The 16,636-nt window shown below is 41.5% G+C and overlaps 1 long non-coding RNA gene across 1 annotated transcript in view; it reads left to right on the top strand.

Moving 5' to 3' along the window:
• The window catches only part of LOC308474320, a 43,482-nt gene extending 28,955 nt beyond the window's left edge, over positions 1 to 14,527 (top strand). The window contains exon 3 of the long non-coding RNA XR_013984655.1: positions 14,279 to 14,527. This is a non-coding gene — a long non-coding RNA (uncharacterized lncRNA). The remainder of the gene's footprint in view (positions 1 to 14,278) is intronic.
• Positions 14,528 to 16,636: the final 2,109 nt, after the last annotated feature.

Below are 16,636 nucleotides of genomic sequence, written 5' to 3'. Positions count from 1 at the left end.
CAGATTACGAGACTACCGCTCTTAACCACTACACCACACTGGCTCACTAGTAATATACTATTACTAACAATAATAGGAGGAGGAAGAGAAGGATATAAGACCATTGAAAGAAAATTATATTTCAAAGGTTGACTTTGTCATCCTTCCAGCACCAGGCAAAGATATTTCTATTCTCCAAATCATTTGGACAGTGTCAGTGATCAATCTTTTCATTACGTATTTTGTTATTTTCATCCTTATGTGGATGGGGTGATTATTTATGTTGTTGGGTGATTTTTGCAGACAAATACTTTTAGTATATTTGTTTCACTGTAAATGGACTTTCATTGATTATTGTGTGCTGTTGTCCCTGTAAATAGCTTCAGGGCTATTTACGGCAGTGTGAAGTGATACATACCTGTACATTGAAATGGCTGTGCTGGCTGTTGCTCACCTCTTCGTGTCCATATTTGCTTCTTGATCCTTTGCTTCCAAGGCTGTCAAGAATGGCCGTGTTCACCCTTTTTGTAGCACGAGGCATGAAAAATGCTGGGCATGTAATTATAAGAGTGAAAATTAGTATTTGATTTCACAAAGGCACTGATGTTTAGGGTGATGCCTCTTGGGAGCTTTCTCCTAAAGTACATGGAAGGTTCCACTAAGTTTAACTCAGAGTAGTCCCATTTTAATTAATGATAAATGATGAAGTTAAGTCTGGTAATTTCAATGGGTCTACTCAACTTAGTTGAATACGACACTTGGAGTTCAGATTTCTTTCCACCAGTGGGAGTATCTCTCTACCAACAACGGAGGAGAGATGCTTCAGAGGAAGAGGGGAATGAGTGGAAATTATCTCTATCCTTCTGCCAGTTGGATCCACCATGGACTGAAAGCCTTCCTTGAATGTAAGGAGCCCTTCCATTCATTGAATCAAGGCTTAGGATCCAAACCCATGTGTTATTTTTATATTCTGTGGGATTTTCAGGCTGCAAGTCATTATTATATAAAATGCTGATATGGGAAAGAGTTGAGCTAGTAATAGCCATGGACCTTTCTGTTTCCCTTTTGTGTGTATTGCAATAAAATAGCATTATTGCATCCAGGGGCACATATACCAGTGTTCAGTGCACATATACCATTTCCCACTGTGTGACATTTATACATTTATAATCATGAATAAAGAAAGGGGGGGACTCCACCTTGCAGTGACATCCCCCCGTAAAAATATGTTGCATAATCCACTTCTAATGTGTACAAAGCAAGCCACTGCTTTCTAACTGAGCATATAGTGTGACTGCCATAGTATATTGTATGCAGTGGTACCTTGGTTCTCAAACATAATCTGTTCCGGAAGTCCGTTTGACTTCCAAAATGTTTGAAAACCAAGGCGCAGATTCTGATTGGCGCAGGCGCCCTGGAAACAATAGCCGACAACCACATCAGACATTTGGCTTCTGAAAAATGTTCAAAAACTGGAACACTTACATCTGGATTTTGGCATCCAGGAGCTGAAATGTTCAAGTACCAAGGTGTTCAAGAACCAAGATTCCACTGTATTTGAAATTTCAAAGTCCTAAGTCTTTTTAAAATGAAAGATAAATAATTAAAATATTTATAAGGACCTATAATAACACTTCTGTGCTCTCCTATAAATAAAGGAACTATCTATATGACCTGACTGGATAAAAAGTAATGTTTACTTAGGAACTAAAGACTTGTGTGTAGTATTGATGTGATGGACACAGTAGGACAGTTTCTAATGCTATTCTAACTTTGAGTTCTATGACCAAAACCCTTTTTATGCCACATACTGCCCAGGGGTCTAATCCTGTTATTGGTCAAGTGATAAAGTGATGAAACTCCCATTGACTTCAGCTGGAAGATCTCTGTGATAGGATGAAGATGGAGGGTTTGTTTGTTTTTTTAACTCCCCGGGGAACAAAATACACCTCCTGCACATTTCTACCAGCTCCCTTTGATTAGTATCATGAGTAGCTCGGTTCTCAATGGTAAAAAAAATTATATAGGCTTATTAGATTTCTGTATGTTGAAGGAGTGGTGAAGATTTTGCTATGTGAAGGCACTTCCCACAAAGATGAAGCATTGGTATTATTAAAACGAAGGCAAAGGCAAATAAGACATCATAATTACCATGTTGAGAAGTAACATTTAGAAGTATTATTCAAGTTCCAGGAAAGAGTGAAGAAGGTCATGAAAAGTCATGTGAAAAACAACAAGAACGACACTTGATTATGCTCTTCTGGGGGAGAAAACAGGAGGCTCTTGAGTGTATTTGAAGCCTTGAAGTAAATTTTATTTATTTGTTCCCAAGATTTCTACCCTGTTTTTCTGAGGCTTATGCCCCACTCAGTGTGGCTGACATAAATTAAAATCACAATAAAATAAATTCATAGCATAAAGTTAGGCAGGTGTTTCAGAATAAGAAAAACCCAGCCCTCAACATGCCCCTATCTAAAGTGAAAGCTTTAGATATCTGCTGGTATAGAATGGCCTTCAATGACTGACAGAAAAGGCAAGAAATGAGTTGTCTGGCTGAACTTACCTCAGAGCACAAAGCTAGAGCTGCTTTTCCTTTCTTGGCAAGCCAGAACACAGGCCAGGTAATGGGGTAATTTTAGAAGAGGCTCATAAATTTGCCATCTATCATGGATGTTTTTGTCAGAGCTCCATCTTGTTCCCATGGTTTTTTGGTATGAGATAAGGCCTATTTAGCATGAGGTAAAGGATGGACAATTTCTAGGCTGGAGTGAATACTTTTCGCTCCTAGCAGTGCTGATTACTGAACCAGAAGAAGCATTGGCCTCCTAAGACCTTCACATTCCAGCCTTGTGCATGATTTTCATTGGGACTTATTTACTCTCTATTTATCATTTTTTTATTGCATTTATATCCCACCTTTTCCCCAAACAACAACAACAACAACACCTCATGGTTGTCCCTCTTAGTTAATCCTCAAAATAAAAATGCATCAAAACACATATAGCACAAGAAATGACAAAATAGATATTAATTGTGGATAACAGTATGTTCACCATTTCCCAAACCATGGTGGGAATGTGCTGGATGAAGCATAAAAGGGAGTGTGTATGCAGTCTCCCTCTCTTTCCTTCCTCCATCTATAACCTAAAGGAGATCAATACAGAGGCAGTCAAATCAATATATTGCTTGTTGTGATTAGATAGTTATATTGAGTACAATAAAGTCCTTACAACTTCAACCCATGGTATGTGCCCTTAGTCTGTATGTGAAAGAACTGTGCATGGCACACAAATAGCAATGGGCATTTGATAGAGGCTGGTAATCTGCAGCCCAGTGTTCTTTATGGAATATTTTTTTAAAAAGCAAACTTCTCAGTAGTTGATGTATGAGAAAAATATCATCTGACTGACATGGGACAGAAGTGCTTGAAGTGGGTGTGTATCCAGCAAAGGCAGTGCCCTGAAGATTCATTCCCACGGTGTTTTATGTATGAGCACCGTTTTAAGGCAAAAAAAATTCCAAAACCACAGTATGCAACCACATGGTTGCATCAAACATCTCTATTCAGATTCAGCAATCTCTTGAGAGTGCAGAAACTCCAATGTGCATATGAAATCTCCCAAAACGAGGCTTCTTCATTTATTTCAATGGAAGGTGCAGTCCTGTGCGCATCTCCTTTCTTGTTTCGCCTTCATATGTGCAAGCTTTATTCCTTCCCCAGGGAAATGAATTGAGAGCTAGTTACACACAGGCACCTGGGGTGCTCCTAAGGTCTCAGTTGGGTGTAACAATATCTGAGACATGTCTCATTGCAATGTTGAATCTGTTTTGATGGCCACCTTTACAAGAGGGGAATTCAAATACACATAAAAATGTGAAAGGATTAACAGAACCCCATTCTTCAACTGTAGTTGTGATGAGGTATTGCTCCGTTATCTAATGCCTGCTCCAATATGCCTCCCTTTTTATTTTATGCCTTTTGTTTTGTTTTCATTACGAACTACAATATTCCCTTGAAGTCAGGAACGCAAAATACGCCATTCGTTTTCAGAAACACCCACAAGCTAATCTGGTGGTTTCCTTAAACTGTGTAATCTATCAAACCTAAACCATCAAAGGGCTGTTTACGTGCTTCATATCTGCAAACCACAAAAACATAACCTGTGGATCAGGCCTTGTACCCATGACCCACTTGACTTCTTGACATCTCAGAGGTTAGGCATTCCAAGCACGCATAAGCAGGAAACGCCAAACTTCTTTCAGACACATCCTGGTGTGTGACTGCAGTGTGAATTAGAGCTGTGTGAAAACCCTGGGAAAAAATATGTTTTGGCATTTATGCTTACCCTTCCTTTCCTTTCTCTTTCTCTCTTTTAGCTAAGTTTGTGGAGCGAGAATGATTTTAATTAATCAATGGAAAAATTAGAATACCGGAAAAATGAAGACAACCATGAATAAACTAGTGGGAGAAATCCTTCATCTTGAGAATGAGCTCCCACTTACAAATTGCCATGAATGATGAGATATATCAAAGTTGCCTTGGGGAATTACACTGAAGTGGGATAAAATATCACCATTAAGTGGCACATCATCACTAATAGTTTAACAGCACAATCCTATGTATGTATGTCTACTCAGAAGTAAGACCAATGAATTCAATGGGACTTATTCCTGGGAAAGAGTGGATAGGATTGCAGCCTTATTCGTTTACTTAAGGGGAATGGTTCTATGAGATTTTTGTTGTTTTGGAGACACAAGGGTGACCATTTCCACTAGTAAAATAAATTAGTCTTCCTCTTCCTACAATAAATTTTTGCAAGGAAATGAAGCCTATTGGGTTTTTTTAACAATGGTTTTATGGGTAGCCAGAGGTAGATGAAAATATTGCACAGAAAATAGATTAACTGTATCCCATGAATGAGAGATAAGAATAGAAAATAATACAACACACAGCATAGTCTGTTCTGCTGTTAATGACAGTCACTTAAAAGATGTCCACTGGTTGCCTAATAAGATGTGATCTAGGGAAACAGTGTGTGTTCTATCTATTGTTAATCATACTCAGAATACCCTCAATGAAATGAATGGAGATGACTAATTTAGGTCGATTAATTTCAGTGAACCAACTTTGAGTAAAACTTAGTTGGTTAAAGTCAAGAGATATAGGAAGGCATACAGCTATGTTAACATATGGGTCACAGAAACAGAACAACATAACACTGTGGCTTTTTAGGGGCCCTGAGTTTGACATCACACTTTGACTTTGATTTGTCTCAATACTAAGGCCACAAATGCCCATCCCTAAGAGATACCACTGTTCTATGACTACATCATGGCTTATTATTCACCTGACAAACCTTCAGTTGTGACTTGAAACTTTTCAGTTAGGGCAAAATGCATTTGAAATTAGATGTTGAATTTGGAGAACTGGGGACCTTCAATAAACTCTAGCTTTAAGCCTCTTGTCTTTTGATTTATTTATATACTAGTTTATTTATTTTCTAATTACTCTTATTTGCCCTTAAATCCAACTGATCACATCAGGACTTTCTTCCGAACGGGATCAAGCAGCAAGTGTAATCAAGTTTGTTGGTAACATGCAAATTGCGGTTAGGCATTTTTTACTCCTGCTATTAGGGCTTTTTTATTTACTCAATGTAGTGTGTTACATATAGTATCCAAACCACATCCCTTTGAGTGAGGTCACCCTTTAGCTGACTTGTTTACTTCTCCACAAATATGATTAGCATACTGTTTATCAGCACTTTTATCTTCTGATTCTAAAATAAAATGTTTTGGCGTTGACATACTGGTTTTCTAAACACAGAAGGCAGTGCATATTAATGTTTGCTCTATAAATAGATTTCAAACTGGAAGTCCACTATTATAGCATTTGAGTTGATCTATACTACTAGTAAAATCCCCACCCTGAGACTAAACCGCTTCAGCATGCAAAGAAGGTTTGTTTGTTTAAAGAAATGCTTCCCCTGTGGGAAATTCCTTGTATGTGGAAATCTAGTATGTCAGGAAGACATCTAGAATAGGTTGCTCTGCATCCCACATGCTACGTTTCTACAGCAAGGATTTTTATTTTATTTTTGTATATGCAGGAATAATCAACCATGCAGGCACTAACCTGGACTGCTAATGTAGCCCTGGCTCAGTGCAGTTCTACCTGTGCTTTCTCTGAGCACTACGTGGTCTTGTATACATCATTATCACTTAGCTTCAGCCCCATTTGGAAATTTGAGAAAGAGGAACATTTTTGCCGGGCGCCTAAAGGTGTATAATGAAGGCGCCAGGCAAACCTCCCTGAGGAGAGCATTCCACAAACAGGGAGCTGTTTCTTTTCCAGCTGATAGTCTGTGACTATTGAGTATCCTCAGACCTCACTGGGCTGCTGTTGTTTTATCTTCTTTGTTCTATTGAGTGTCTTTTAAAAAAGTACTTCCAAAATGGTGTTCACCCAAGAACACTGTTAACTCTCTCTTGTTCCTCAGTGGTCCTGCTTTGGTTACAATCCTGTCAACAGCACATTAGCTTTCTATTAGAGGGAGAGAATAGTGATTCATGTAATATCAAATGAACCTGGATGTGATCCTTTGCATGATTTGCATATGGTGAAAGTGATATAGCACTTATTATCCTGCGGATGTATACTGTTTACGATATTTAACGCCCACATTTCTTCATGTGGTCTTATATCAGAGAGAAATGACAGGAGCTTCCATTCTGCATCTTTTTGGCCTATGTCAGTTGACCAGTACCAGCCGTGGTTCAGAACTTGGCTCTGAGCTGTGCTCACACAGAGTTTACCAGATGGAAAGCTCTCCTAATTAGTTAAGTCTGCTTTAGTGTCCAAACAGAAGCTGGCAGGCATGACAGCTGCAAATACTTTCTCTTGCAACAGACAAGCTCCCATGCATCAGTAAGAATTAAATTCCTGTTTAAATAATCAGCAAATTAGATTAACTGACAAACAAATTAAAACAAACAACCTGAAGCCAAGCCTTTCTGTCCTACAAAGAAATGGAAAGTTCTGCAGTTTATCTCACATTGGAACTACTGAGGTGTTTGTTGTGACCTTGTACACACATAATGCTTCTGAACCCTTAGCATCACGATGGCCTGTGGACAAGGTGACTTGCATGAGCTATGCCGATTTCCCATCTTCACCTTGCAGCAGTGGCGTAGCGTGGGGGGTGCAGGGGGTGCCGGCCGCACCGGGCGCAACATCTGGGGGGGCGCGCTTGCACTCGCAGCTCTCTGCCCCTACCTGGCTCACTCACTCTCTCTCACTGCAGTGCTGGCTGTGCGAATCCGATCCGAGCCGCTGGGTCGCCGCCCACTGTGGAGGGGGTGGGTGCCAGGCGTGCGGTGCGGAGAGAGAGCGAGGGACTATCTGGGGGAGGGACAGTGCAGCGGCCGCCCAGCGCAGCGCTGAGCGCGGGAGAGAACCACACCAGACCAGACCAGGCAGCAGCAAGAAGAAGCTGGCAGCGGCGGCAGGTTAGGGGTTAGGGGGCGCAAATTACTTGCCTTGCCCCGGGTTAGGGGGCGCAAATTACTTGCCTTGCCCCGGGTTAGGGGGCGCAAATTACTTGCCTTGCCCCGGGTGCTGACAACCCACGCTACGCCGCTGCCTTACAGAACTGTGGGGATGGAATTGGTGCAACGGGCAAAATACAACACACAGGATTCTCCCTGAATTTCCCAGAGTTGTTCCAAGACATTTTGCTGCTTGAGATGAAGGAAAAGATGACACCCACTCATTCCATGTTCAGAAGCCAAACATACTAGCAGTTGGACCATACTTCAGTACTGGGAATGGGACAGTGGGCAATATGCAGTGAATGCATCATGACATACAAGGATTTTCACTTGTGCAACAAGACTTTCTCCACTTCTCTGTACCTTGCACACTCTCCAAATCTGCTCTAGAGGGTTGGGGGAACCCCTAGAGATGATTTTGGGGGTGCACAGGGGAAGGAGAAGGGGAGAACATTCCATTGCACAAGCAGAAGTCCTACACTAGAAACTACCTGGTGTTCTGCACCTCACATGGGGGTAGCCAGCAAGCTTAGGGGGCTTCAACAAAGAGGAACATCCTGCAACAGAGGGCAATGGTGGCGGTGGCTTTCAGAAGAAATGGTGGGACACTGTCACTTTTCAAAGGTGGGTTAGTGGATTGTGATATATCAGCCAACCCGAGCTTAATTCAGGATTTGCTCACGTTTTTACATTTAAATTTGATTATGTATTTGGTGGTTTTATATTTTGATTTTATGCTGTGAGACTTCCCTGAGACTTCGGGGTATAGGGCAGTATATAAATTCAATAAACAATAATTATAACAGAATAAAATTCCATTCAGACCAACTTCCCCAAGTAAAAATTGGAAATGACAAGAACAACAATAAAAATAGAGAGGAAGCATATATATATTCTATCTTTTACATCTGTCAAATGCTATAAAATGGCATCTACATGGAGCAGGAAGGAATTAAAATAAGATATTGATTCCACTGAGAGACTATGGCTGCATTCCTATACACACTTACTAGTGAGTGAGGCTCATTGAAGTTAATGGGACATCTGAGTAAACCTGCTGCAAACTACATTATGAAGAAAGGACCATGTGTTTTGGAATCTTAGCTGCCATATTTGGACTTCTGAAACTATGCACCCTTCCCTTGGAGTAAGCATCTTTTAACACAATGGAACTTACTCAATAAGAGTGCACTTTTTGGTTTATGTGTCTTAATTTATGGGACCAACACGGCTACTGAAACATTAGTAATTCATTTTAATTCAGAAAGAAAGAATGAAATCCATTCCCAAAATGACTGGTGTAGAGAGAGAATACTATTCTTCTCTCCGATCAGTGGAGTTTAAGGTATCTTCAAGAGCAAAATGCAAAAGAAATATCAAAAACTTGACAAGTTCCATATGTCTTTCTAAATGAGTCTACTTTGGGGAGGGGGTCTGCTTCCTTACTACCAGGGAAGTAGACAGCTTTAATTTTCTTAGTCTCTTGCATGAATTCCTAACCAAGCATTAAAAGCTACAATTGCAAAGTCTGAATGGCCCAGGGGGGTGGCAATATGATATGGAGTCTTTCAGCCCTAGGTCACTGGTTTGAATTTGGTCTAGGTTGGTATGGTAACCAAAATTCTTACCATATGACTGTTGAATATAGCCTTAAGTCTATTAATGAGTTGATGTTGTCTACATCCAAGCTTTCCAGCTGGCCTTGTTGACATTTTGAATGACCTTCTCACCTTTGGATATAGCCCATCCAGGTCATTGCTAAGACACATTGATTGGGCAGTGATGGTAGCTCACATTACCTGTTTATAGGCTGCCTCAATAAATTGCCATTCAACACCCACAGCTATCTAGTTCCTTAAAATTCAAAGTACTAAGTAAGAACTGTATAGTTTATGGAATATATGAGGAACTGCAAGTTCCTCCCCTCTCCCCCCAAAAAACCCCCATAATTTTCAAAATAGGCTTTGGAAAACATGTTTCTTGTGGATTAAAGACTTAGATTTTATATATTGCCAAAACAAGCTATCCAGCAGAATTATAAATAACACACAAATAGCTTTCTCTATAATTACTGTGGTCAATTATGCGAACGCCAGCAAATCGCTTTTTTCTGCAAACAAATATTTGGTTAGTGAAACTCTTCACTGGTGATTTTTAGGAGCAGACAAACTAGAACGGTAAAAGAACTAGCCCCGCTCTGAACTGAAAACACAATGCATTAAATTCCACCTCAGTTAGTGCTGAGCAACTCCGAACTACTCTCAGAGGTATATCTCGGACTTTTATGTAATATGCAGTTTTGAAAATATAATGTTAAATTATGTCATTTGAGCAAAAACAATTTGGTGGAAATTTAAGACATCAGCTCTATTAATCTCTAATATTTTTGCACAGTAATTTGGTGAAGTTGGCTTTGGCGTTTAGAGGCTTCGGTAACATACAATATGTTCTTAAAGGAAAAAATAAAGTAGCAAAATCCATGCATATAGAATATTACGAAAAACACAGGGTTGCCACAAAAAATGGGACTAAGTTTTATCAGCAGACCTGTATTTTGTTTTTTGAAATACGTAATTTTCCCTTTCATCTTTTATATGAGCTAAGCCTTCCTGGATGTGGTTATTAATTTCCTTAAGATATATTTGAGCCCACTTTTCAGTTTGGAAAGTAATTCTTGAAGTGGATAACAGCATAGGTTCTTGTGGGTTAAACCACAGAGCCTAGGACTCACCGATCAGAAGGTCGGCGGTTCGAATCCCCGCGACGGGGTGAGCTCCTGTTGCTCGGTCCCTGCTCCTGCCAACCTAGCAGTTTGAAAGCACCTCAAAGTGCAAGTAGATAAATAGGTACCGCTCCAGTGGGAAGGTAAACGGCGTTTCCGTGTACTGCTCTGGTTCGCCAGAAGTGGCTTAGTCATGCTGGCCACATAACCCAGAAGCTGTACGCCAGCTCCCTCGGCCAATAAAGTGAGATGAGTGCCGCAACCCCAGAGTCAGCCATGACTGGACCTAATGGTCAGGGGTCCCTTTACCTTTATAATGACTTGGGTCCAGAATACCATCCATCCCCTGCTTGATCACAGAGGTATCTGGGGGCAGTGTGACTGTCAGTGGTCCCCCATAGCTCAGATGTATGGTTTGTATCCACCAGGAGCCATGTGGCCCAGTTTTATGGAACTCTCTTCCAGCTGAGGTCAAAAAGCCCCCCTTTCAGTTAAACAACAGGCATCTACTGAAGGCTTTATTATTATTATTATTCTAGCAGGCATTTTAACTGAATTCTAATTTTATAATTTTAACTGGTTTTTCTTTTCATTGAGTTTTTTGTACATGGCTTAGATATAACTAAGAAAGTGTATAAATTGTATAAATAAAAATAAAAATAAACAAATAAGAACAAAAATTTAACAGAGAATTACAGACTAAAACACAGTTGTAGACATCATGTTGGGGCAGAGGTGTTTACCTGACCGCCTGGCAGGTGAATCACTGCTGCTTGCTGAATGGGGATATTTTCAGACAACCACCTTTCAGGGATTTTTCAGAGACTACAGTGAAAGAAAACAAATGTGTTCATTTATTCAAAATGAAGAAAATCTGCAATCCAGTTGTCTGGAAACATCTTTGTGACCGGTTCTGGAAACATTGCTTTCCATTTAAATTTGCATCAGTCCCCCTTAGTGACATCATCATATGGCCAAACCTGATGTCGCCACTTCACTGTGTGGACTCAGAATGGCAAGGATTACTCTAGGGAAGGAGAAAGAAGCCCTAACCAGAAAAAAGGAGGAGGAGGCACTGCAAACACACAGTAGTGGAGAGAGTGGGGAAAGATGACCCACTGAGGCATTCCACAAATACTCCAGGCAATATTTTGCCCCCAAACAGTTTGTTTTTTAATTGAAAATAGAAATGGGTGAATATTCACCATAAAGACTAGTGTGAAGAACCAGTGGTGGTCTCAACATGAACAAAGATCTTGAAAAAACTGTCTTGGTGAAAGCTAATGGTCACTGCTAAAGTTCTGCTTTTCATTTTAACTTTACAGATATGACCATGCTGACAGTTTGTTTTGTGTTTATTGAAACTCTCTCTGCGTGTGTGTGTGTGTGTGTGTGTGGCAGCATGCCATTGCAAAACCAAGCAGTGCAGCAATAAAACATTTTTCCCTTGCTAGAAGAGGAAGTGAGGGATTTGTTTTCAAGAAGTAAATTGCTTCAAAACACAAGGGAAATCCTGAAGGTTTTAGCTGTTTTAACCCAGTGGGGGAAACTGCTGTAACTTCTTATTAGGAACAGGGGTGGGGTTTTTTTTTAGCTCAAACTAACTGGCATGCCCGTCAATAAAGTATTAGCATACCAACCTCTTGTAATGTATTTTATTTACTTTTGTTATAGATTGAAGCAAGCCAGGTTCTCTCTACTATGGAAGGAAGTTTCACTTTTTATTTTATTTAGTTATAAAATGAAACAATCAGTGACCAAAAGCCCCTGGGGTGAAACAAGATTCGAGAGGACCTATCCTTCTTCCACTCCTCCTTTCTCAAACTAGATGTTGTTAATGCTACAATATCAATGTGCTCAGGGGATTGGCAAATCCGCTCCTCCCTTGGCCAGCTCCCTTAGCAAATTGAAAGTGTGTGCCAGAGAACATATCCCAGTATCCTTTAATAATACACTTGTGTAGCCAGCCAAGATGGAACAGCTTGGCCAGTTCTTCAGAGCGTTCAGAGAATCACTCGGCAAATGTTGGCCTTCTTCTTCCTCCAGCATCCAACCCCTGAGGGGATAGTGGAGGTTGGTCCAGTACAGCAAATGGGGCACTGTTCCACCAACCTCAGTATGTCTTCAGAGTCCCCACCCACCTGTTTTCTTACTTAAGTCCACTCCAGGCACTGGGACTGGATGTCAGCTTATTCCTCCTCCATCTCAGCATTGCCTTGGTAGGACTCAACAAGGAGGACAATGGGAGCAAAACTAAAATAAATTGTCTCCACTTGGCATTGACTCTGTCTCCACCTATTGTTGGCCCCTCTCCCTTCTATTCTACCACTCCCAATGAGCATTAGCCACCATAGTGAGGGGAGAATTACAGAAAAGTGTGCAAGTGAGGATCATGGGCCAGTCTTAACCTGCCACCATCATTCTTCTGTAGCTTGCCACGAAGCTGAAAAGAGAAATAGTCAGGTCAGGTAAGCGAAGACAAAATTTATTTCCTTGTTTGAAAACTTCAGCAGTGGTAGAAGCACTTTATACAATGAGCTCTTCTTCCTCTCCCATCGCCTGCCTGTCATCCAGGACACAGCAGCACAAAGATGGCATGAGCCAATGGGTACCTGGAAGTCCTGATAGTGAAATAAAGTTAAGATAAAAGTAGAAGAAGCCACACATGCCATCTTGTGCTAAAGGCAAGGGGCACACATTCCACTCTCCTGCAAATCAGAGATATGGGCCCCCAAATTTGCAGCCAGTGAACAGGACCAGTGAACAGGACCATTATATTCAGGGGCTCTTTGAGTGCACCCATAGTAAATGGGTGCCCAGCCCTGAGTGCTCACTGGAAGGACAGATCGTGAAGCTGAGGCTCCAATACTTTGGCCACATCATGAGAAGAGAAGACTCCCTGGAAAAGACCCTGATGTTGGGAAAGATTGAGGGCACAAGAAGAAGGGGACGGCAGAGGACGAGATGGTTGGACAGTGTTCTCGAAGCTACCAGCATGAGTTTGACCAAACTGCGGGAGGCAGTGGAAGACAGGAGGGCCTGGCGTACTCTGGTCCATGGGGTCACGGAGAGTCAGACACGACTAAATGACTAAACAACAACAATAGTAGATGGGAAATGATATCGAGGTCTTGAATAGTATGTTGTGAATGCTTACTATTGTGCACCATATGCACTGATGCCTTGCCTCCAAGAGCAGAATGAGAGTAAATCAGACCAAATATAGACAAAAATAGGCCATGGTTCCATTGCTTTCAGAAGTACATGAGGTTAGCTCAGCATGGGGCAAGGTTCAATGGTTGTGCAGCCTGCCTACTGTCTGATCCTACGCACAACCTGTTTGCTGGGGCCCCTTTCTGGGTGTTGCCAGCCTAACAAATCCCACTGTGGTGCAGGCCATGCATCATGGTTCCAGCTGGAAATGTGGGCTGTGCGGCAAAAGATGCCCCACCCAAACCAAGGCAAAGACCAAGGACTAACACATTGTCACCAAGACCCCATGTGAGGCTCTCACTTAAGGTCCAGATCTTGCCTAGGGCTTTTCCTATTGGAGCTGTGACAGAAATATGTATTTAATATGCCTAACAATGCAAGCAGCCTTTATTGGGACAGCTTTTATTGGGTGGAAGGCAAAATCCTCACCACCAAGGGCCAATTAGGTGTGAGCTAAAATTGTTTCAGACTCTGTCAGGCAGCAGCAACCCATGTTCTCATCAGAATACCTCATCTTGAGAGAGGGTGGGTGGGGACGCCATGTTCTAAGCAAGCTTGGCCTTGCTGCCAGGACCACCTTTTATAGTTGGGGAATGCCCAGGGAATCTTCTGAGGCCAGGCCAGCAAGGCAGATGGCCACTGCCTCCTGGGTGCTTGCCATACAGGACACCCAAAGCAAGCCAACCACAGGAGGGAGCTGCAGCAAATTGGGAGTTAAAATGATTGTATGCAAGTACTCTTCTTTCCTCATTTACCTAACATATCTCACTCAATTATCCATTCTCTCCCTCTCTCTCTGTCTGTCTCCCACAGATGTAGATACAGTTTGAATGAAGCAAATCCAGCTGTGGCAGGTGCAGACTGGCTAGTGTCTGTGACATTACCAACTCCTCTTCTAACAATGCCTGGAACAGTTATATATGTGTGTGTGCGAGACACACACACATATTGTTAAGGTGATGAACAAACATTTACATAAATGAACATATGTGTACCATGAAATAGCCCTCCTAACTCATGAAGGCAGAAGAGGCTGAATAAATCTACTGTGACTGTTCTAAATGCTGTTATCTGTCTTCATTGTTCATTCATAATAGAAATCTCAGGCTATGTATATGGAAAGGCACAGCCTTTGACTAAGACTGACATCCTATATGCACATCCCAGAAACACACTTACCCGGAAGCATGCACCATTGAACTCAGTGGGACGCCCCTCTGAGTAGTCATGTATAGAGTTGCACTGCTATTTAGTCTGTGAGAATGTTTTCATGCTCCTTTGTGAAGAGTTTGCTGGGGGTCTCTCTGTACAAGTTAGGATGAACTTCCTGTGCGAGCATTTGTGAATGTTTTTGCTTCTCTTGGGTCCTAGCAGACTTTTCCTTAGATTCAAGGGACAGCAGCTTGCCTGAAGCCCTTTGGGCACTGTGGTATTTGCTATGTGACTCTGAGATATATAGTTCTTTTACAATCTCTTATGTAAACATCAAAAGGAGTTTATGGCTGCACAGCACCTCCTCATGCTCTATGAATATTTAAGACATTGCGGGAAAGTTCTGATGACCACTCAATTTGCTGTCAAACGGTGCATTCGCATTCACACTGAGTTTTTATAGGACTTGAAATGGCCATACTTTGAAATGATCTATATGAATATGAATGGCGTTTGGGCAAGAGGAAAGGTGGGGGGTGGGGGTTGCAATCAGCTGCAGAGCCCACCCTATGGGGACCATAACACTCAGAGTTGATCTATATTTTATACAAAATAGGTTGGACTGAAGCAACTGAATTCTTGACTGTGCCACATCAGACTCTGAGGCTAAGGGCCTCATGTTTTGTAATATTTATCTACCTAAAATGCACATTTCATGCAGTTACACAAACATATTATGGAGAAGGCTAAGCCTTTTTCTATGATGTGATAGTTAACCATATAGCTAACCACACACACACACAGCTAGTTAACCATATGAAAGGAGCTTCTTGCATGGAGAGAATTCAGAAATACAGCCTCCAGCTCACCTGCAATCTGAATGGTACAGTTCAGAATTTTACTGCTCCGCCCCTTACCGTGAAGACCTGGAAAAGTCTTCTGTCTGAAGAACTGCTGCCTGGCAGTGTAGCCAATACTGATCTAGATGGATTAACTCTCTGACTTTGTATAAAACACTTTATGGCTACGGCTTAACTTGATACTCAGCAGTTCCCTTTGGCCATGCTTATGTCTCTCCAGCGCACATTGTTCTGGATGGTTTTCCCTTGGGCTTGGGTCCTGCTTGCAGGTATCACATAGGCATCTGGTTGGCCACTGTGAGAACAGGATGCTACAGTAGATGAGCCATTGGCCTGATCCAGCAGGGCTCTTCTTGCGTTTTCACTGACACATTTCAATCAGCCACCCTTAAGCATTGAAGGCTGTTTATCACAAGCGAGATGCTAACACCAGTGACACGAGTGAGGTTGGGTTCAAATGCAAAAGCCACATTTATAAAAATGTACATTCGATTTCAAAATAGATACCCCACCTCTCCATTCAGACGTTTCATTCACAATATTCAGACGTGACACTTTTAGAGTAAAATAGATCCTTAGTAACCATTTGTGACAATCTCTGAAATGTCACAGCCAACAACCTTAAGCTTTTAAAATGTCACAGTGTTGTGGTTGCTCTTCCTTCTTGTAGGGTTGGCTCTGGGACTGAGTCTTGCTGATGGGCCTCAGTATTAGGAAATTTTGCATTTCAAGGAAATTTCTGTGAGAAACTATGTCCAAGCAAGTCTGGAATTTCCTCCACTCAGACACACACACACACACACACACACACACACACACACCAGACATTTACAGGCAACTAGTTGTTTTGTTTCTAAAACCTTTTATTTGTAGCTCACATAAGCAAAATGAGCAAAAGGAAAAGTGGAAGTGAAACGGAATGACAGCTGTCATGAATTGCACTGCATTTCCACGTTGGAAATCCCCAGGTGGTGAAGGAAAATAAATACATCTTTTTCAAATAAGCCATTCCATTGCTTCCTAACTGAAATGTTAATGGACCCACATGGAGCAACAGGAAATTCCTTTAAAAAAACAAAAAACAACAACCATGGAGTATGAAGAGTAAAAATACTCCCCCCTTTCCTGTCTCCTTTTACATATTGCCACCACTTTTGCT

The sequence above is a fragment of the Podarcis pityusensis genome, assembly GCF_964106645.2.
Source record: "Podarcis pityusensis genome assembly, chromosome: 3".
Taxonomy (NCBI): domain Eukaryota; kingdom Metazoa; phylum Chordata; class Lepidosauria; order Squamata; family Lacertidae; genus Podarcis; species Podarcis pityusensis.
The sequence above is the reverse complement of the archived record's forward strand: the minus strand, read 5'-3'. Positions and strand labels throughout refer to the sequence as shown.